The 23,651-nt window shown below is 43.4% G+C and overlaps 1 long non-coding RNA gene across 3 annotated transcripts; it reads left to right on the top strand.

The window, feature by feature from the left end:
• Positions 1 to 1,473: 1,473 nt before the first annotated feature.
• LOC308577016 lies at positions 1,474 to 22,607 on the top strand. Of its 3 annotated transcripts, none has more exons than XR_014003336.1 (5): positions 1,771 to 2,360; positions 3,884 to 3,966; positions 13,724 to 13,956; positions 17,125 to 17,234; positions 19,091 to 22,607. It is a non-coding gene; the product is annotated as an uncharacterized lncRNA (long non-coding RNA). The 3 variants fall into 3 exon arrangements; XR_014003337.1 differs by having other exon boundaries at positions 13,828 to 13,956; XR_014003335.1 differs by lacking the exons at positions 13,724 to 13,956; positions 17,125 to 17,234; positions 19,091 to 22,607 and adding an exon at positions 1,474 to 1,505 and having other exon boundaries at positions 2,145 to 2,360; positions 3,884 to 4,567.
• The last annotated feature ends 1,044 nt before the right edge of the window (positions 22,608 to 23,651 follow it).

Genomic DNA, 23,651 nt, shown 5'->3' on the forward strand with positions numbered 1-23,651 from the left:
GTTTATTGAAATCCCAAAGCTTGGATCCAACTTACTGTTATAATTGCTATAAGCTTTTCCCACCAAGAACCATCTGATCTGCTAAGGTGGCAGTGTTTAGATCAGAGGTACGGTACATGAGTTTGGTGCATTGCCTTTACAGAAACCATCATGACTGCAGTGGAATTAATTGGTATAACATAGATGTTCTGAAACCTTGAAGTGCCTTTAAAAAACAAAACAACTCTCTGGATTCCATAAATTAAACTTTTGTGTTGTTCCCTGCCTGCCTGTTGCCAGCACACAGGGATTCTCAGCATCGAGTACAATGAATGCAATAAAACAGACGGTGCAATCAGTAATTAGCCATGCATCACACCAGAATAGGCAGCCTCTGAACATACTTGGGAGTTCCTTGGCAAAAGAAAAGCAATAACGTCATCATGACATCGCCTGCATGGTACAAGGGAAGGAAGCCTCTGGGCATATGTAGAGTGCAAGATAAGTAACTGTACCTGTGATATGACAAGAAACTTGAATGATTTTATATTTTTGCGAGGAGTATGGTGGGTGTTGAAAGGGGGAGGCAGGAAGGAAACTTAATGCACACTAGCCGCAGAGGACACATCCTCTGTGTGTACAGATGTTGTCTGCATAGCGTGCAGGTATGACACTTGCAAAGTGATGTCTATACAGTATTTAAAACCCCAAACCACAGCAATTCAGAGGCCTTTGCAGCCTGCGACAGGCCCTGCTCTCAGGGTTTACCGTCATTTCCCTACAACCACAATCTGCGGCCTGTACAGAGAAGTTAAGGAACATAAATTATACACAAACTTTTTCTTTGATGAATGCTGTTCTTCTTTCCATGGAAAGAGGAAGAAAATGGGGGGAAAGCTAGCACCTAGCACTCCTAACAGGTTTTTTTTTTAAATGGATTGCCTAATCTAAGTAAAAGTGTGCAGATTAGTTGCTGTTTTAGAAGTTTTCTTGACTCTTTTGTACTGTATATGACTCTTCCCCTCCCCCCCCCCGCGCCGCCACTCTTTCAGTGCACATTTATGTGTGGAATGGGGATTGTTGCATGGAGCATCATTCTTCCAGTGTATGTTTTCTTGGAGATAAATCTATTGAGTTCAAGAGCACTTATAAATAAATCATAGAATCATAGAGTTGGAAGAGACCACAAGGGCCATCGAGTCGAACCCCCTGCCAAGCAGGAAACACCATCAGAGCACTCCTGACATATGGTTGTCAAGCCTCTGCTTAAAGACCTCCAAAGAAGGAGACTCCACCACACTCCTTGGCAGCAAATTCCACTGTCAAACAGCTCTTACTGTCAGGAAGTTCTTCCTAATGTTTAGGTGGAATCTTCTTTCTTGTAGTTTGGATCCATTGCTCCGTGTCCGCTTCTCTGGAGCAGCAGAAAACAACGTTTCTCCCTCTTCTATGTGACATCCTTTTATATATTTGAACATGGCTAAATATTCAAGTTGCATGTTGGTATGCAGTCTTAAGTCTTTCAGGTGATTTAATATCGATTGGATCATATGCATAATTTGTAATTTAGGACAAGCTTCTCAACAGATTTTACTGAGTGAAGATATCAGTGCAAGCAGTGGCGTAGCGTGGGTTGTCAGCACCCGGGGCAAGGCAAGTAATTTGCGCCCCCTAACCCGTGGATTTGCGCCCCCTAACCCGTGGATTTGCGCCCCCTAACCCTAACCCCCAGATGTTGCGCCCGGTGCGGCCGGCCCCCCCTGCACCCCCCACGCTACGCCACTGAGTGCAAGATCTACTTTATCCCTATAAAGACATTGTGACTGATGAGAGAGCAGGATCCTCCCCTTTCCTGTGTTCCTGCCCAATTTTGTACATTATATATTATGTTTACATGGGTGCCAGCATGTTCAGAGCCCAGATCAGGTAGATCCACACCATTGGTATACTTTGGTTTTGTAGATCATGTGTAACCAATGCCGGCTCTGTGAGTTGGATGCAGATTAAATTGTTTGCACATAGGCTGTAATGCTAAACTCATTTATGTGGACTGGGAGGAAGCCCCATTGCATTTAGTGGGACTTAACTTCTGAGTAAACATGGTTAGGGTTGTGCTGTGAGTTCCCACCAAAACTCTTCACTCTTCACAACTGATTTCATTGCAGGCTCCTATGAAAACATGTGATCATCAAGTGAGATCATGGACTGATTAGGTGGACCAGTTTGATCACAGTTCTGGACCACGTGCACATTGCGAACATCTGCATAAAGCCTTCCTTAGATATGACAGCATATAGAGGACTTACGCCTGATTTGTTCCCTCGATTTGTATGTTGTCCAAATGCAAGTTAACTAGAACATCCACCGAAGCGTGAATATATGTAAATATTTTATGAGTAATTCATCATGTGCACAAACCAGGCTTAATACATCGAATATAAAAGCAGATTAGTCTTCTGAGGCAACTCTGCAAAAAAAGCTGACTAACCATGCAGAAAAACAAAGCAAGTAGAACAAATATGATCTCAGCAATATGCTTCACGGGTAGCATATATTCGTTCCTCTCATAGGTAGTTTTTGCCTTACACTGTAATTCCTGACAATTATTACTAAATTATGCATAGCCTAATTGGTCCAAATATGAGAGCTCTTTGAAAGAAAGAAAAAAATAGATATAAGTGTGCACTGAGAAATAATTTAAAATATTTAAAAAAATATTTCCTGTTAAACTTTTTCATGTCAAATAGAGATTCTTAATTATTACAGCTCTCTTCATCTTTGTCACTTTAGTTGTCACTGTCTTCCCAATTTCCACACAATATGTCGCCTTCACTACTATCCGCTGCAATTAAAAGGCATCACTTTTTGAAGCCACAGATTCAGGAGGTATTCTTTCCCATGCAGTTAAAATCCAGTGGCATAGCAAATCCACCAATGGTTTTTTTAATTTTTATGCTCGGTGAGACGGCATTATTTCCTGACAAAAACAAATCAGAGCCCTTCCTTTGGAGAGCTTATTCACAACCGCATCAAGGGCTTGTAGCTGTGATGCCGTTCCACATGGAACAACTACTAAATCTGATTTTGATTATCCATCTTCTTAACTTTGGGGGGGAAGATGCCATCTAAATGCATCTACCACTAGCATTGCCCCCCCCCCCACTTTTTACAGAATAGTCGCTATCCACCCTATTTTTGGGCATCCCACAACTGTTCTGGTGGGGAGTGTTTCTTTTGGAAGTATTTTTCCTCTCAGTATAACATATTGCGATGAGTTGGCGGGGGAGTAGGCTGCATGCCTGGGCCCTGCTTAATTCCTGGATCCAGCATGGATTCAGTTCCTGGAACAGGCAGGCTAGCTTCCTGGTGAAGTAATGTATGGGCCACTAAGGTAACAAAGGAAGTGGCTCTGTGCCAGATATCAAATGGGTGGGCCCTCCTCCCTCAACTCACTGGTAGGTAGAAAGACAAAGGTAGAGCAGACAGTTGAGTTATGTGAACTAGAAGCTGACAGGCTGGAGGCTGGACAGAGCTATGCTTGATTTGTGTTGGGATTCATGGCTGTGACTATGGCGGAAGCAAATCCCTCTTGGGGTATTTATGCTGTGAAGACACCACAGCTTCTCCTGTCCAAAGTCTCTGTCCACAGTCTCTCTCATTCCAAAGGAAACACAAATCCTGTGTAACCCCTGGAATATCACACCCCTCGGAGATTGGGGTGGCATGCAACTATTACAGCTAACACTGCTATAAGGTGCATTGCCGCCCCCCCCACTCGCCCATTCTTCATGGACAGATTCCACTCCTTTCTTTTTCATGATCATGCTGCTTGGCATATCAGAGAACATGGCATTTTGTCAGCATTTCTAATTTGGCTAAGATAATGGTTGCGTTTTCTCCTCAGGCCAAGGACATGCCGTTGGTATTGGACAAACATCTCACTGAAACTGGAAGACAACCACTGAGCAAATGATGTCCCACATTTAAGTAAGAAGCCACTTCTTTGCACAAATATCCCGGCACCAATTCAAATGCTTTGCAGCTGATTGGCATTCCATTTTCTCTTTGTTCTTTTACAATGGAAAGTACACACTCATCAACCTCATAACGTCGACCACATTTAAGCCCTCGAAATGCTTTTTGCATGGAGATGGGATTCTGATTTTTTTCTTCTTTGATCTCCAATGACGCACATTCTTTTCATCAGCACTATATTTCCTTCCTGTTTCTCTATTGTTTGTCACTTCAGCATAGTTAATAACTGCCATTTTGAAATTTGTCCCATCTCAGCCCCCAACTGATAGATGTTTTCCCCTGACATGGACACCCATATTTTTATTATCTAAAAACATGTGCTACCTCACACGATGAATAACTCACTAGGCAACTAGTGCCGCCTGTCAAGAATGATGGGTGATGCTTTTACAAAAACAACCGAAGTATATCAAAGTTCTGCATGGTTCCTGAGTCCTCATCTTACATTACAGTTTCTCTACCTTTACTTTAGGCCACACTTAGGCTTATACAAGCCAGAATTTTTTTTTGGGGGGGGAATGCAGCCTGTACAACAACTTCGGGAGAATAATTTAAAGTACAGTGGTGCCTCGCAAGACGAAAAGAATCCGTTCTGTGATTCTCTTCGTCTAGCGGTTTTTTTGTCTTGCGAAGCAAGCCCATTGACGGATTAGCGCTATTAGCGGCTTTTAGTGGCTTTTAGCGGCTTATCTGCTGATCGGATCAGCTGATAAGCGGCTTAGCGGCTTAGAAAAAGGGGGGGAAAGGGGAAAAAACCCAGCAGGAACTCGCAAGACATTGTCGTCTTGTGAAGCAAGCCCATAGGAAATTCGTTTTGCAAAGCACCTCCAAAACGGAAAACTCTTTCGTCTAGCGAGTTTTCTGTCTTGCGAGGCATTCGTCTTGCGGAGCACCACTGTATTAAATATATTTTCTTAAGTACATTTCAGCTGTAGATTCACATGTATGCTTGTGTTTGTGCAAACTGTATGTGTCTTGCTCTGTTTTGTTTTTACTTTTGCACTGGTTTTATTAGTTCCATTTTTAAAATGGACTTTAAAATTGCATTTTGAGTCGCCTTGAGACACGCTATAGCTGTAATGATTACTGTCAAAGTACAACTTGGTTGTGCCAGGTACAAATCCTTACTCAGCCATGAATTCACTAGGTGACCTTGGGCCAGTTGCCATCTCTTAGCCTATCCCATCTCACAGGGTTGTTGTGGCCTGTTTCCCATGATGGTTGTGAAGGAGAACAATGTACACTGCCCTGAGCTCCTTGGAGAAGGGCAGGATAAAAACGTAATTAAATGCATGCACAAGATGAACAACAGTGGACAACATACCATAGGTTTTATGAGTTCGAAATGAAGGGCTTGCATTTTTTTTCTCTTCTCATAATAAGGTTACCAGATTTTTTTCAGTGAATCCGGGGACACTTTTCAACTGCCTACTAAATAGATGGATTTTGTCAGGGAACTGATTTATAAACCTGGGGACTGTCCCTGGGAAACGGGGACGTCTGGTAACCTTATCTCATAAACCAACTGAAACGAACATACAAGTCACTGGAAGGCAGCTCATACAGTCAAGAATCGTCACTTGTAGTGTGAAAGCTTTCAGAACCTCAGGTATTAAATTATTATACTATCATGAAGCTTTCCCTAGTATAATGCTTTGAGTATTGTGCATTTCTGGGGAGTCTTCAATCTTGTAGATGCAGTATGCCTTATTCCTTGAAATATAACAGCTTTGATTACTTCCAGAAAGCTGCAGTTACCTATAATTTGAAGAGGGAAAAGAGTTTACTATGGCTAACTACTATAGCTTTTCTGTTTCCGATGGCATTGACCTAGTAGGGGACAGATAACAGCTGTCTTGGGGTAGAACTAATATATTCTGGGATAAAAGCTGCAAAAAACTATGCTATATTCATAGTCTTTTCTTGAGCAGATTAGACTATTCACAAATCAGCAACTCTGGATTAGTCTCTTGAATTGTTTTTTAAAAAACCCAAACAGCAGCAGCACACCTTTGGGTGCAATTTTCATGATTGCGTGTGCCAAATTTCTGTGGATTTTATCTCCCTGTCTGCAGTTCTGTTAGCTGAACGGTCAAGTTTACTTTTTATGCTCAAGAGATTAAAAGTGGTTTGAAGTTCAGTGCTGAGGGTTGCAATCATGAAAATGGATGTTCAAAAGCATATTGTACATTATTTCCTCTTGTAGGGTTGCACCCCTTTAAGTCCAGAATGTTTCTTTTTCACAAACTCAAATGTCCGGTGTCTAGATATGTGGTGTCATCTTAGTTGTGTTTTGTCCTGTAGAGCTTTAAAAGTCTAAGCAGCCCCCCCATTCACATGACTGTCCACCCCCCCACCATAACATTTGCTTGACTGTAATTGAATTGAATTAGTACAGTCCACTTTTAATTTCTTTACAGCGAAGCCTGCTGGCTCACTCTAAATATGTTGGGTGTGGGGTGAAATGAGAAACACAAGACTCACAGCTGTTTTTGTCAGAATTATTTAATGTCAATGAAATGGTTTAGAATAGAAGATACCTTGTTTTGTGACAAAATAGAACTTGGTGCGTTACTATGCTGACCTTTGCCTCATTACTTTGCGGAGAAATAGTGCCAACCATTCTCTTTTCCACAATGATATTGAATCATTCCCAATTAACAGTGTGAAGGACTAGCAAAGTCTGGTGTCTTCCAAAATGGCTTCCTACGCCAAACCCATTGGCTGCTTTTCAGTACTATCTTGCTTTGTAGCAGAAATCACAATTCCAGATTTCCATTTTTAGGTTCTTCTGTGCAGTAAACAAAGGGCTGAAACTGCCGAAACTACCTGAAAGGTCGGACATTGGTGATTTGATCTTTTTGTCTCTTTAAACTTGCATAAAAAGCAGTCAATGGGAACTCTAATCTAGATTGGGGCTATTGTTTGGGGGAGGAGAGTTAATTCTCTCCTCAGCTGCTGTTTGTCCTGTTAAAGCAAAGTTCTGTTCAGACACCAGGGAAGTAATGCAGATACCGAAACACAGGTGTAAAGTATTCCTAGCAAACTACCTTCTCAAAATGTCTCCTAATACTGTAGTGTTCAAGGGCAGTTCTACACTAAGAATTCTATGTTAAGTTTTAGACAGATCTAGGTTAAGTTTTTGTGATAACTAGGTTTCAGTGTAGTGTGCATCAAATATGACCTACACATATAAACTTTTATTATCACCACTATACACTATAAGCAAACTTTTTTTAAATCTCTCGTGCTTACAGCGATAAGTAAACATGCAAATGTCATTAGCGTTTCAGGGTTAGAATGCTTTTTGCTTTGTTCGTATCAATTGCTGTATAATACTAAATTTCTAGAATGCTGCCCAGGCTTCAGTGAGCTTGCTAATCCCTCTTTTTCATTAAATCAGTATTAGCAGAGACAATTGCGTGTCCTATCATCTTCCCTTTTCCACATTGCAGTAAGATATCTTATGTAGATACATGAATTCCAATGAGCTTTGTCCTCTTTGTATTAATAAAAAAAGACCTACTGCTCTGACACGTTCTTTGGTCTGGCTGATTTCATCTTAAACTGAAGTCTCCTGATATGATCACTTATCACTTGGGCAGCATCTTGATGTCTGGAAATTGATTTTCCAGATCTGCATAAGCTTTTACTGCTGTTTCCTCGTTGCTGCTGTTAGTGAAGTGGTAGACATACCTATGGAAGTGTAGGGCAGGGGTCGGCAAGGTTTACCTCACATGGGCCAGTTCACTCCAGCGGAGATCCCTCCGCGGGCCAGATCTCGTGCGTGCATGTGATTTCCAGAGTCTGCGCAGATGCGATTTCTGGCACCGCGGAAGCAAGTCCCCACACTGCGCTGTGCCGGTTTAGCACAGCACATGGGGACTTGCGGAGTAGCTTGGTAGCTCGGTTTGGGGGCGGCTCAGGGGCAGGTTAAATGACCCCGTGGGCTGCTTGTGGCTCGCGGACCTTAGGTTGCCGACCCCTGGTGTAGGGCAACAAACTGGGGAAAAGACAGAGCAGGAGGGAATCCCTACAGACATAGGAGATCTCAAGCATGCTGGAAAATTCTGGGTTGTTATTTTTAAGCTGTGCTCCCCTAAACCAGCAGGGCACACAGGCAACTACCGGTAATGTCCACTGCTCTCATGCTATCTGCAGATGATGGCAGGGGAAGCAAACAGCTTGTGGCAATTAAGATGGTTGCTATTTTCAGGTGGGATTCAATCACATGCTGGCAAATTCAGGTTGCGCAATTAAGGTTGGTTTGGCCCTCTCGTGCCACAAAACTTCCCTCTCCTCCCCAAAACATACCCACACACATTTTGTGTAAGGAAAGTGACAGGAAAATGCACTGGCAAGTGTGGGGGTAATAATTGCTTTGACATAATGCCATCTCACCTCCCTAACAACAAATGAGAATGAATGCTCCTTCAGTGACAAATAATCTCTCTGCCATCCTGTCAGGATGTCTGGTTCCCTAAAGGTTGTCTGGTTCCCTAAAACAAAATTCAGGAATCGAGAATTGCGTATCGCCTCTAACAGAAGAGTTCTTACATTCAGAATGCCTTAGGCGTAATAATAGAAAACTGGAGTGCTTTTGCAAATAATTTGTTTTGAAGCCTCCCTTTTTTCTGCATTGCAATGTTGTTGTTGTTGTTTAAAAAAACCAAGCAAAAAAAAGTTCCCCTCTATTTTAAATTGACCCCTTAAGCTGTTATTTACTTTGTGGGGTGGGGCAGATGATATCTGGACGATATCTATTGTTTGTAGTATTTATTCCCAACCTTTCAATTTAATATTTCACCTATGCAGCTTGTAATAGGCTATGAAATGGTTTGCAGATAACACTAAGTCAAATTATGGTTCAGAGAGAACATGCAGGTCCCCAAAGAAAATATTGTCACCACTGAGTTCCTCCCCTAGTCCTGCTGCTTTTGCTGCAGTGAGCTAAGGCATGGTTTGACTCAGGGGCTTGTGCAACTCTGGACAAAGCAAAGTTAGTTCTCTGGTTTATAGATCATGGTTTGTCTGGAGGAGACAAACCATGAACCTGGGTTTGGGAGTAGCTCTCCTGTCAGTCAGAGCCACAGTGAGCTTCCCAGCAGCAGCATCACTGCCACCTCCTGGGAGAAGCAAGGTAACAGCAGTGAGGTTGGGGCTGTGCAAATGCACAGTTGGGCTGCCCACAGGGTACTGCTGTGGCTCCGCCCCACTAGGTGAGTTGCTCCTGGATATAAATATAATAATGAATAAATAATACCATTTCTGGGGTCAAAGCAGTTGACAGAGGAGAAGAAATGCAAAGAAAAACATACACAAGAATAGAATGGATGAGTGTAGATATATTCATAGTTATTTAGTTTGGTAGTTGGCCATTATTATTATTATTATTATTATTATTATTATTATTATTATTATTATTATTATATTGGATTTGCTACTCATCCTTCAGGGACGCGGGTGGCGTTGTGGTCTAAACCACAGAGCCTAGGGCTTGCCGATCAGAAGGTTGGCGGTTCGAATCCCCACGACAGTGTGAGCTCCCGTTGCTCGGTCCCTGCTCCTGCTAACCTAGCAGTTCAAAAGCACATCAAAGTGCAAGTAGATAAATAGGTACCGCTCCAGCGGGAAGGTAAACAGCGTTTCCGTGCACTGCTCTGGTTCGCCATGCTAAAAGTCCATGCTAAATGTAAACCTCAGAAGATGTGATTTTCTTGAAAATTATTTATTAAAGAAGTGTACTAAGAGAAGGGGCGTAGTGGGGGAGTGTCAGAGGGGCCCCCGGCCCTGGGTGTGGACTTTTGAGGGGACACAAAGCTGGCACCCCCAGGCAGGTGTAATGGGAAACCAAGGCTCATAGAGAGGAGCATCTGGCTAGGCTGCACTGGGGACACTGTTGTGGGAGCACCTGGTTCACACCTGCTGTGCCAGCTGGCCGAGTTCCCCCTGTATGGGCAGGCAGAAGGTGCAGTGGAGCCCTGCTTTGCTCCGGTGCGGGGCGGTGTCACTCCATCGATGTCAGCGGCGGGAGCTGAGGTGCTGCAATGGGCTCCTTCACCCTGTGCACACACACCCCGGTGTATGTGCCTCCCCCCCCCCAAGTGCCCTGGGCACCATGAGCTTACTCAGTGTTGCTGACTAAGAGGACCTTTAAAGAAAAAAATAATTGGGATAAATAGTATTTCTAAAGTGCGGTAGAATAATGGGAAGAAGAATGGAAGCCCATAAGCATTATTATGTCAGTTTAACAGCTTGGAAGCCTTTATAGGTAGATATAGCATCTGCTTTATACAGTATGTAGGAACAAGCTTTAGGTTGTTTTCAGAAGTGATGCAGAAATAGATTGTTTTATTGATGTTTGTTTGTTTTAAACAAATCCTTCTTATCATTTATCATGAAGAAAAGGAGCCAGTGCCAGCCTTGGCTCACACAGCAGTGCAGTTGAGAGAAGCAGTTTGGAAGCTTTCACTTTCATTTTCAATTCGCTGCAGCTTGCATTTCGTCTCAACCTGACAAATTGTGATTAAGCTTAACCATGCATTGTTTGAAACAATATGCTTTCAGCTGGAGGACTATGAACTAAACACTCACCACTTCCCCGGTGGGCACCGGCTGCAGACCCTTGCTCTCCGCCTCCTTCCCGGTCAGCCGGACCCACATGGTTGGCGGCCAATGGGGAATTCCACTCAACCATCACAACCATAGGGGCATTACCTCCCGGCCCATAAGCTGGGTTCAAATGGGCCAATTAGGGCCCAAGTCTTGGGAAATTACTTTGCTTTCCGGCTGGGCATTGGTCACAGCCGTGACATTCCTTGCTGGCTACAGCCGGGCAGGGCAGAGGAACCCCTCCAGACCGCATCCAAATTGCCCTTCACAGTGGACCAGGCATTTGGCTTGCTCTGTAAAATAACCAAAGGGAGCAAACATATCCCAACCTCCATAAAAGCAGAGACCAAAATATTAAGCTACGGTAAATATTTAGAAGATATTAAAGATGTCAAAAATATTAAAGTGACGTTAAAGGCCTGGGAGAACAAAACAGTCTGACCAGTGCTGAAAAGCCATCAATGCTCTTTTGCCTGTCTACATGTCCTCCACTTGAGGCTCAAAAGTGCTCCGTATCAGCTCAAACATATTTAGGAATAATTACGATAAGATTTGATCAAGCTGCAGTAACATAGGGAGGTTGTTGTTGTTTTTACCATTCACAGGTTCACTGTGCAAGGACAAAACCTAGTATTTAACAGCCCTCGATACCTTATGAAACATTTTAAGGGACGACACTTTTCAGGCCCTTTTAAGATGGTATGGGCAATGCCTGGTGAAATCTTGAAATGCAGAATGCACTGAGCAGTTTCCAATAGATGTTTTGATTGCAGACCTTTAGTGGCCTGCAGAGGGCAGAGCCTCAGTGCACAATGAACTGCTGCTGCAGTACATCATGACTAGTAGTCATTAGTATCCTCTATGAATTTGTCTAATCCTCTTTTAAATCCACCCAAGTTGGTGCATTGTGGTAGTGAATTTCAGCCGTACCTCACAGATTTCTGCTTCTTGGCACCAGCATTTGATATTACTTTGAGATTTATATATTTTTAGAGCAATATATGCAACCTCCGGAACTGTTCTCGTCATCTGTATTACATTTGTTTGACTGAGGTGCCTAATCCATGTACCTGCTTTGCTGTGAAGTGGGTTTGGCTGATAGAGAGAGAGAGTTCTCACTTGAGGCAACCAAAGTAAATTTCATGGCTGCACAAGAAATCTGAATCCAGGTATAGGCAGCTTCTCTTGCAGTTTGGAAGCAAAAATGCTCAAGCACCATGCATTCCAATGCCAGACATCCCTGACTCTTATGCATTCTTCCAGCATGAGTCATCCTTCAGTCTTAGGCATTAGGTATTCTGTTGCTTAGGTATTCTGTTGCTTCATGTACCTTTAGAAAAAAACATACATCCCCTGCCAAAAAATCCTAGGTGTGCTATGATCTACCAACATGTTTAGATTTACAAACCAAGACTGCACACTTGGGATTTCATAATAGGCAAGGCATCATGAATATGAGCTGAAGGATCCTGCAAAGGCACTCTTGCATTAAAAGAGAAGTAGTATGTTGCTGGATCAGAGCAAGGTAGACCAGAGCTGGACCATTTGTCCATCACAGTCCACCTCTTTTCTGTTCTACTGAGGTGAAAAATAGGGACAGCTGCTGCACTGCAGTGGTATCTGAAGCTCAATTGCAGGTGGCTGTACAAGAGAACAGCTCACCATAGCTTCTTAGAAACCTCATGATTTTCACTGTCAGGCAGAAGAGGAACCAACCCCCACAACAGGAACGGATAAGACAAGGAAAAGTCTTTACCATCTGCTTTTTATTCAATATTCACAGAGAGAGGCTTGGGAATGCAGCCTCTTGGAATAATGGTGTTGCCCTGAGTGACTCTCCACCCCCTTTTCTCTCACTTCTCCCCTGTGGGTGGCACTGAGGGCCCTTTGCTTCTGAGCTCTTTGCTCTACTACTTTCAAGGCTCGCTGGGAGAGGGGAGGGTCTGGAATGCTTTCTAAAGTCACTGTGTCCATCAGCTGTTGCCCTCCTGGTTCTTCCTCTTCCTCCTCTCCTATTATTTCCCAGCTTTCCCCCTCATCTGCCTCTGAGCTGTGACCTCTCTCAAACCCCTGTTGTAATTCTGAACTGTCTTCTTCTTCTCTAGAAGCGTCAGGTTGGGGGGCGGTCTCCACCATTCCTCTTCTGCCCAGTCCCTGACAGCCATCCTGGATGTCTATCATTTCTGTTCTGTTCTTTTAGACACATTTTTGAAGGTGTGCAGAGGCATGCATGGCTGGTCCTAAAGCCAATGGAATGATACCCAAGGCATAGAGCAGCCTTAGAACTATGCAAGAGGAATTCACAGTCCATTCTTGTTCTACAGCTGATTCCGGCTCTACCAATAATTGGGCAGGAGGGGGAGAAAACAGTAAATAATAGGGTGGAAACCATGCAACTTTCCCCTCTTGAAGAAAAGGCAATAGAAAAGGATAGATAGCTGCTTTGTGACATTTCTACGTATTTAAAACAATGTTTTGAAGCCAAAACTGGGAACGGTGTCCTTTTTTCTGTCAGGCTCAGGTGATAACACAAACATATTCCAACAACACTGATTAAGTATAAAAATGGGAACATGTGTCTTGCGTTCTGAGAGACTGAATGTGTGTCATAGTTGCAGCATCAAGTTAATACTAATATGTGGTATATACATAATGAAGAGAAAATGCCAACACATTCCATCTGGCAGACTAGCAAGGTGGAGATAGTCTTTAATTAAATGACTATCTGTATTACTAATCCCATTAATTAGTGTGCCATGGCCTGAGTAGTTAGAAATAATGAGCGTGTATTTGTGTGTGTTAGTGTTAATGTGTTAAAGTTCACACAATATTAATGGTGGTTCCAGATTGACTGTCACTTGGCCATTTGACTGGCTGACATGCATGCCACTTTGGAAGCCATCTTTCTGTTGTAGATTGTATCTTTATCTTGTTTAACAAATTTTATATACTGCTTGATTGTAATAATACATCTAAGCACACATTTCGCCATCTAAAATGTGCAACGTCACACATTTCGCCATCTTTTTGTAAAGTACAAGGTTGTAAAGTACAAGGTCTGGTTGTATCCTAACTTAGAATACATTCCTCTGTCTAGTGCTTCGTCGGCATACTTCCATTGTATATGCTCTCAGCATGGGAATTCTTCCTGACTCTGGAAGTTCCATTCAAACTTACCTTAATGATATCACACCACTGCAGCATGGTTCGTTCTCCTACTGCTCACCAACATGGAAAACCCAAGGAGGACCATGCAAGAAGTCCAACATTGCAATTTCTTCCCATGGCAGCATCTCCTCTCCCAGGGGTTAGAGTGACACTTACTCAGAGGTAAGTAACACCTTGATGCAGACTCCTTGTGTGACCTCAGAAAGCCCCAAACTGCTGAAGGTAATATTAGAAGGAGTCTAATAACCTCGCTTCCAGAACACCTTATGCCAGGGAGCTGGCAAGGAGAAAAGGTCGCTCACAGATCAGAGAAAGAGAGTGAAACACTTGGCTAACTTACAGTTAGTTTCTTTATTAAGCAAAGCAGAACAAGAACACAATGAGACTTCTAAAGGTTGCTTCTGTCTTAATGAAGCAGTTATCTGGACTGGCTTGTAGCTCCCCCTTCACTCCTTAGCCCTCTGTGTCAGGCCCCTCCCTCTGTCTACGGTGAGCTCCAGATGACCCTCTCTGTGTCTGCCTGGCTCTCTGCTCAGCATCATGCAATAAACGCCTCGTTCTAGGAGTGGGGGGGGGGGGGCTTGCAAGCTGTCAGCAGAGAAGCTATGAGAGTGGCTCTGTGGTAGAACTGCCTAGTCTAATTCCTGTCCCTGCTCTGTGTTAGGGCACCTGCCTGTTTCTGCCTCTTCACTATCTCTCAAGCTCCCTGCCTCCAGCACTTCACATCTCTTCCCCTCCTCTGGGGTGTGGCCGGTTTCCCACCACCAGGGGCCAGGATCCAATTCCTCTCCCTCTGTGCTTGCCCTGAGGGGATCTTGGTCAGGCGGCTTCTACCACTCCTCCTCAGGATTTTGCCCTGGCCATGCCCCTTCTCCCAGGCTACCCCTTTACTGGCTCTGCTTGGTGCTCTCTTGCTTTTGTCTGCTTATCAACTGTGATAATGTTTGCTTGGGTGGAGGTATGCATGTATCAACCTCTGATCTCTCCCCCCCCCCCCCAATGGCTGGAATACAGCCTCCTGTAAAAAGGTAGGAATCACATGCATGACCTGTTCATTTTTTCCCTTTGGCTCCAGCCATGTTGCCTCTTGACAGTTATCTCCAAGGAAATGTAGCCCTTGAATGGAAAAGGGCTCCCAACCTTTGCTGTGCAAACTGTGCTCTGATGAGCATTGTCTGCTTCAAATGCTATTTATGAGAAAGGTTTTTTTAAGCCCGTCTTTTTACCTAAACACAGAAAGCACTGAGTTTTCCACACAGAAAACTTTTCCGGACACATTACTGCCTACTTCAGGCGTTGATTAAGGTAGAAACATGTGGAACCTGAGCTCAGGATCAAGCCCATTGATCCCACCTATCTCACTTCCCGTGCCTGCAAAGGCTGTTTTTGCACAGAGCCGGCACATGTACACCATTGCCCCATTCCTGTCAAAACACAAGGTAGTAGGCCTGAAGTCATGGGCTTATATGTGACATAAAGGAGCTGTCCAACTAGGAGAGAAGGCTAGCTTTGAGGCCAGGGTCCCCAACACCATTGCTGAAACGTCAGTAGTGCTGCCCACAAAGGTAACTAAAGCACAGACCAAGAACTGGATAGATTGGGTGCTGCACCAGCCAGGCAGCAACTGTGGGTTGCTGTATTAAACTTTGCAGCCATACCCTTTCTAATAAATTATTAGAGGCTCTGATCCCAGAGGTACATAAATCAGGTCTCATCCTTGGGACCAAAGGTAGTGAAATGTGTCATACAAACACTGTACTTTCTATCGTGGCTTCTATCCAAGTGTTTCATCATATTTGTTCTTGGGATCCAGAAGATGATAACTGGTGGTGGGGTGTCCTGGTGCACAGAGGAAGCCTGTGGCAAGATATATATCATGGAGGTCCAGTGGTTGAGTGTCCTAAGTAGCAGCTGCCTTGAATAGAGGCAACTCCTTCCAGTTCCCTTACCTCTTCCAAGAAAGTCCCATCTCTCAGGCTTTGGAAACTGGCAGGTGCTGGGTCATAAGCTCCCATGGACACATTTTTTTGGTTAGGATATGGACTGTATGTATATGAACCCATACATATCCAGGGTAGTATGATCACAGGTTCTGTGCAAATGGTTCACTGAAAGTGTAAAGGTCAGGGGGACAGTCTGTAAGCACAATCCCAATTCCTGCCTTTGTTTCTTAATTTTGAATGTCAGAAAATCACAGAGTTTTAGGAAAAAATGTTGATACTGTTCTTTGTACACAACTAAATTCTACTGAGAGTGTAACCAGTTTGAAGTGGTTTACAAAACATAAAAACTGATTGTACAACCCTGTTAAAATACAAAATAATTAAAAATACCCCACAGTGAAAATACACAATAAAACAATCACATTAAAACTTTAGCACATAAATGACTATGTTTAAAATAGGCAATAAAACAATCCCATTAAAACAACACAGCAATTAAAACAGCAGTTAAATGGACCTAAGTCAGACGTGTTGATTTTTAATGCATCTACTTTGAGTAGGACTGACACTAGGTACAGCCTCTGTCTGGATCTCATATACAGTTATTAGACTCATGTCTATCCATTCTTTTGCATATCCACAAACTGACACTCAGGGGTTCTTAGTGCGTGTATATGCAGGAAAACAGATGTCTGTGCTTGCTGTCCTTGAGTATATTTACACAGATGTGCAGAAAGTGCACATGGGACACCCGAGACAGCTTCTTTTGAACCAGACGGAGCCCCCTACACACACACACTTTTGCCAAATGTATCACATTTTTTCATTGTCAAATATACTACTTGTGCTGTTTTGGGGGGGGGGGGTGGAAGGGAGTGGGCATGCCAACAGAAGCTCACAAAATCTTGTCAAAATAACTAGCCCTTTTAGTGCTTGCCATATCTTTTTGTAAGCAGCAAACCATTGGTTTTCGCAATGAGCAAAAAGTAAAATCTCTGTAATATAATTATGGTATACGTTAGGGTTATAGGTGCCGTGTGCCCCCAGAGAATCCTGTGTCTCCTCCGTTTCTCTTCCCTGTCACATCTAGTAAGGCCAAAGTCAGTGGTGTGGTGTTACCATCTTTTGAATTTCCTGACTCCATTTGTTTGGCAGTCATTTGCAGGGAAGGGGGTGGAAACTATCTATTTTTCTTTCTATTTTGCCAAGGGAGTAGCATAATTCCCCTCCAGTGACATGTAAAAATGCCTGCATACAAGCTTCAGGTAGTGCTGTGCTTCTTGGCAGACTAGCTATGGTTTTGTGTTGGGTGAACACTCTCCATTGCAAACAGTGTGTGATGTGTAGGTTGCCTAGTCCAAAGACAAATGTTTCTTTCTTCACATAGTTCTCACGCCCTACAAGAATGTGACTTTCCTGACAATCCAAGAGGAGATGCAAATGGGACCTCACCCATGGGAATGTAAATGTAAACTGTAAACAAGTGGCAAGTCCCTGGTGAGTCAATATTTAAGGGATGTCAACCTGAGCCAGGTTTAGCGAAGGGGCAGAGTTCCGTTGACTTTAGCTACTTCCCATTGTCCTTTAACTCAAGTGAAGTGAAGCAGTGCTACATGGCAACAGTGTTCAGTGAACTTTACCCATTGTAAAGTCCCTTGGAATTTCCCAGAATGCCCCAGAATGATACTAAGTCAGGGGCATTATAGGAAATCAAGAGTGGCTAGATGCATCAGTCTATTGCTGCTTGGAACACCAGACAAGATAGAGAGAAGTAACAGGTCACTGGGACCCTGGTAGGCGCCCAGAGTTGCCATGTGCTAATTTTGATGATCTCCACACTGGGGGTCCTTGAAGCCAGATTTCTGAATTTGGCATTTGTTTTCATTTTGTTGATGTCGGGGATTGCTTGCTGAGATGTCTTAGGAGGTAGAGAGCTATATTCTGCTATCTCTAAGTGGCGGTATGCTACCCAGTTCTTTTTATCTTAAAATGTTTTGCTGACGTCTATTTTGGACTCCACTGGACATAAAAAACAGGCAGGAACTTTTGCCGCTTCCAGGAAAGCACTCAGCTCTCTTAAACATGCTGAAAAGTGTTTCTCATTGTGGTCATTAACGGGCAGTCAGGCTGCAGCCAGCATGCTTCCAAGATAGCAGCCAGCAGCACTGAAGGATGGCAAGCCACATCTGTTGATTCCCAGCTCCTTAGAGTGCTTCTTTATTCCAGCCACCATCTCCCTGAATCTTGCTGGAGCAGAGTTGGAGCCAACTGGTTTGCATCCAGGGGTCTATTTCTGCCAGACTGCAGAAATAATGAGAGAGAGCTTTATCTAGGACCAATGGGAAGTAAGGCTGATTGTTGTCATCAGCATACTGATGATGACATAGCTCGTAAGGGCCACAGGAAGTTGAATGAGGGGCTGAATGAATCCTAAACTAAAACAGTGGTGGTGATGACAATAACAATGCAAAGTCTGTCTCCCACTAGCTGTGCTGTAGTCAGTTCCAGCAGAGTCAGAAAAGAAATATTGTGGTGCTTCAAAGGAGGTATGAGGAACCCCATGCTCACAGACCAGATGTGACCCTCCACTGACTCTCCACGCCTCTCCTTGTGGCCTTTGTGACTTTCACACCCTTTCCCAGCCCTGCTTCATACATTCAGCTGGGTGCTTTTGCCTGCCTGAAAAGCACCCTTGGACTCTGATAGTTTTATCTTGCTTGTCTGGATGGAGCATGCATGAAATTAGCCTACCATATAAATTTGTATCTGCTGCTCCCCCCACATTTGCCTGTGGCCTTGCCCACCCCTGGCATATGCTGCTCCCCTCAGAAAGTAATGCACCCGTCTTCCCAAAAAACTGTCAGGGTGCTGTCAGTGGCCCAGGAAAGAATAAGACAAGGAAAAGTTTATTACAGTCCTTTTTATCCCAAACTTTACAGAGAGGCTATAGAACCCAGCTTCTTGGATAATGTCGTTGTCCCACGTTAATCTCCACCCCCGTCTCTCCCACTTCCTCATTTGTCACTTCTACGGGTGCTGCTACATGCCCTCTGTCTTTGAGCTCTTTGCTCTCCTACTTTTAAGGCTCACCGGGTTCTAGGAGGTGGAGGGTCAGGAAAGCTTTCAAGTGACAACGTGTCAGCCAGGTGTTGCTCTGGCTCTCCCATGATTTCCCAATTTTCCCTCTCATCTGCCTCTGAGCTGTGACTGCCCTCAAACCCCTGTTGTAAATCTATACTGTCTTCCTCTTCCTCCTCCCTGGTAGGGTCAGGATGGGGAGGCGGTCTCCACCATTCCTCCTCTGCCCACCATTCCTCCTCTGCCCATTCCCTGACCAAGATATTTCCTTATAGGCATAATAGGGACAGAGCTTCCAAAGAAGATGGCCAACCTATGGATGTATGTGACAACAGCAGCTAGAACATTATATGCACAGAAATGGAAAGAAGAGCAAGTTCCAACAAAGGAAGTGTGGCTTTTGAAAGCAATGAGCTGTGCAGAAATGGCAAAGCTGACAGCAAAATTAAGAGATCAAAACGATGAACTTTTTATAGAAGAATAGAGGCCTTTTGTGGACTATTAAAAGAAAAATACTATAGTCAAATGAAATTGTGGGCAGGATTTGAGATAAAAGCAGCGGAAGAAAAATTGTAATAGGGAGATGTTGTAATAGAGAATTTACCACAATTCTCTCCATCTAGAAGGAGAGAACATTTTTACCAATCTCAGTTGGTTTATAGTTAATTCCTCCATTTTGTAAGATGCTAAGCAAAACATAAAAATTTCCTTCTTTTCTTGCCCAGGACTCCAGCTCTCTGCCCATATTTGAACTGCCATTCCATTAATAACACCAACATTCCCCTTCCTAGCTCCACTCAAAATGAAAGAATGTTCAAAAAGATAGTTTGGCAGCAACTTGGGGCAAAAAATTCAACCTGCACTAAGTTTGGTATGTCATCAGCATTAATGTGTGTCAATTGGAGCTGGAATTCAGTGCAGATGACTGAGAAAGGAGCTGCCGTCGTGTGATACCTACTTTTTCTATGGTGCAATCCTGTACAATTGAGTGCTGCCTTTGCCCAAGGCAGATAATGTAGTTGCCCCACCACCACACACAGAGATGCATGATCAGCACCTTTCTGGGAAGCAATAGTGAGGCAATAGAGAAAAACCTGTGGGAGGAGCCCTACCCATGTGGTTGCGTCATCTTCATGCATTCCCTGTGGGATTGCAGCAGGGTAGAAAGCACCTGAAATGTTCAACGGCTGTGTGTGAGGTTACTGTAGGAGCAAATCCAGAAGTGTAAATCATGTTTAGCCAAGTCTTAAGCCATTATCTGAGACAGATAATGTAGCAGGAAGCACCATAAAGATCTAAGTGCAACCATCTGGCCCTGTTGATATCTGGCTATAAATCCATTTTCGTTTTCATGAACCTGATTATGTGCAGAGTGCCATCCAAAATGACAATATCTTGGCAGTCTGCCCCCATGGACTTTGTGACGGAAAACTGTAGCAGCTTATGTAATGCTTATTTCATGATGTGTTTAGCGATAGTGCTGCAAAATCTGGGGTCGTTTGGCCCAAGCTTGGTCATTCTAGCTTTTCTGAAATAAGAACTGCCTTGGCAAGAAGTTCCAGGCCTTAATTCAGCCAATAGGTTCTGGAGCTGTTGAGTCACCTGGACCAGATTTGGGTCACGAATTTATGCCAGTGCAAAGACTTCCTCTAACTCAGTGGTGCTTTCGCCCCACTCCTCTCCCTGTATGTCCTCCAGATCTGCTTTGGAGAGTCAAGAGAACCCCCAAAACAGCACGTGGGGGGAGGAAATGCTTGCACTGATGGAATAAGTGTCATAACAAGAAACTGAATTCCATCCATTGTCCCAAATTAAAGCTTGCTCAGTTCTTCAGGTCTCAGGACTTATTTGCCAAGTTTTCTGGTGTGAAGTTTTACAGTTGCTTTTGTGCTTTTTACTGCATTGTTACATAAGCAAATGTCTTCAATTCTGTGTTTCATCACTATAAATCTTTGGCCAGTGCCATGAGCTCTGCAATAAAAGCAGGATTCAAAAGTTCCACAAAAGATGGACAATAACAAGGCAAAACATTTTTCTGCCCTTAACCATTAACAGGAATTAACTTAGGGCTTACTTACTCCACACTCAAACCCATTTTTTTTTGGGGGGGGGGGGTTGCAGATATTTGTTTCATCCCTTCAGTTCCTTCCCGCACAAAAATAGAAAACAGTTCAAGTATTGGCTGTTGTTGGAAGATGTGGAGTAATTATTTAGATTTATAGTTTTCCAGCTTTGCAAGACTGAAGGTAATGTTATCTCCAAAATTGACTCAGTAAATTACCTCACAACAATCATATGAAGCAGGTCATTAAATAAAGCCTTGAGGCAACATTACAACACTAGTCTTGCTTGCAGGTAACATTGAGAAATACCATGGTTAGGTGTGAGTGGACAAGTGGACAGAGAGCCAGAATCACAGCTGTTTTGCTCCTCCCCCGTTCCCGCTGCCACTGCACTACCCATAGCTAAACCATGGTTTGATTTATCATTACATGCAAACTTGGGCTCTTGGTTTGTCTCCTCCAAGAAAACTACAAAATGTAAACCATGAACAAATGTTTTGCTACAGCTCATGGGTTGCTTGGAGCGCAACAAACCATGGACTTGGAGTTGTATACAGGTTTAGCCCTGGGTACAATGTCAGCAACAGGTTGGAGGACAAGTGAAGCAGGCACAATTTTTACACCATGCGCCCAAATGTTTGCTCATTTGGTTTAGTACTATGTGCAAACCATGGGATTAGAAGAAAACTGTAGTCCAAAAATCTAGATGTACAACTACAGCGGAATATTCTTTGTTTCAACATTTGCATCAAATTTCTAGACAATGTAATTCAAGTCTTCCAGTGTTGAAAACCCCTCACTGGCCTGGTTCATTGGTGGTTTGGCTACCAGCTAAGCCCTGTGGCTGGCTTCCACATCACAATATGAAAATGGCTCCTTATGTGGATGAACAAGATCAGGTATGTGCTTCTGTGAGCATCAGTGGACTTGATTAAGAGGTGGAATTGTTTTGGGAAGAATGCACATGATCCATACATGTGAGAGGGAGGTTTTCAACCATAGGGGGGCATTTTACAGTGATAAGAATACCACCACCGTGTCACACACACATACAGAAAATGTGATTAAGAACTTTATGTAAATCAATCATTTATATTATAAAGTATTCTACCGCATGTTACTTTTTCTGTTGAGTGTTTTTTTTCAATCCTCTTTATCCTTCCCAATACTCTGTGCAAGAGGCTGACACATTTGCTTTAAAAAGCTCATCAGGAAAGAAAATTGAAATCAGGTTAGCATGGAAACCGCATTTACTATAATGTGAGTTAAATATAGATGCGTGGCTTTTGCTTCGCTTTTGAAAGACTGCGCAAGCAACAGAAACTGTATATGCATTTCAGAGCTGTGACAGTGACAACTATGGCTCTATGTATAATGCAAAACTGTGGTTTGGCAATTTGGAGTGCCGCTATGGCAGAGGTGGTTAAACCCAAGGCATTGGAGCCAGATCAGCCCCTGCCCCAGACCCCACCAAATTTAGAGTCAATGGCAAAAGAACCTCAACAGACAGACATATGATATCAGGCTTCCTCAGACTTGGCCCGCCAGGTGTTTTTGGCCTACAACTCCCATTATACCTAGCTAGCAGGGCCAGTGATCAGGGATGATGGGAACTGTAGTCTCAAAACATCTGTAGGGCCGAGTTTGAGGAAGCCCGTATTATGTGATGACCAGCAAGGGGAGTATACCCCTTTCCCTTAGTTGGCTTGCATGGATTACCTCGGTGAGTGGGTGCCTGTTTATGTGTGCATATTTATTTTATATTTCATAAAATGTATATACCACGTGATTGTAAAAAAGAGGGGGGGAAACCCTCAAAGTGGTTCACATGTAACAGAATGTAGGTAGTTACACACACTGCTGTCCTGCAGCCCGTAGAATGTTGGTCAATGATAAACACTCCTGAACTATGGTTTTGTATGCATCCCTCCCATGCATAGGATTTTTCTCCTCTGCTTCCTGTTTTTTGCTATCCATAGTTAACACCAACTTCCAAAACACAATTTGCCAACATAACTTTGCTAAGTTTTACTGCCTGTGCAATTTTTTTTTTTACTGGTATATGGAAAAGCACATGAATCTGACCTTTGGAGAGTTTGTAAGTAAACCATTTTTAAACTTTCCAAACATGTGGTCTTTTCCTGTGCTGGAGGAAGAGGAAAACTTTGGAAAGGAACTTTTTAAGGGGACATTTTGGAACTTACTTGGAATGGTACATTTTAAAGGTTTTACAGTCTATATTTCCATACTTTACTTTGCTGCATCTCTCTCTCTTTCTCTCTATACCAGCATATACTAGGTTATTACCCAGTACAGGAGTAAACAATATGGTAATCACCAGATATTTTTTGGGCTATCAGCCCTGACCAGCTGTGGCTAACGGCCAGGGATTATGAGGTTTGTGGTCTCCAACATACGGAAGGCACCACAATGGCTACTACTGACCAAGCTTTATTCCAAAAGCTTTTTAAAAAATGTACTTTGTTTAAAGTTTGACATGGAGGCCAATTAAAGTGGTTTTTGGGGCTGCATCTGGACCATGGGTCATCTCTGTCTTACAGCATGGGTGGCTATTAACAATAAGCCATCATTGCAGAAATTGTCAGTCCTGACTGAAACCCTTGAATGTCACTGACTCCCTTAGAAAAGTGAGAATGTGAAAAATTACATTTGAAACCAGCTTCTTGTATTGCCACAAGAAGCAAGACCTTCAGGAGGAAGAGCTTCAGAGAAGGGAGCCTGGCATACTCTTGCGGGAATCTGCGCTGTTAAT

Source organism: Podarcis bocagei (assembly GCF_964188305.1).
Source record: "Podarcis bocagei genome assembly, chromosome: 17".
In the NCBI taxonomy this organism is placed as follows: Eukaryota; Metazoa; Chordata; class Lepidosauria; order Squamata; family Lacertidae; genus Podarcis; species Podarcis bocagei.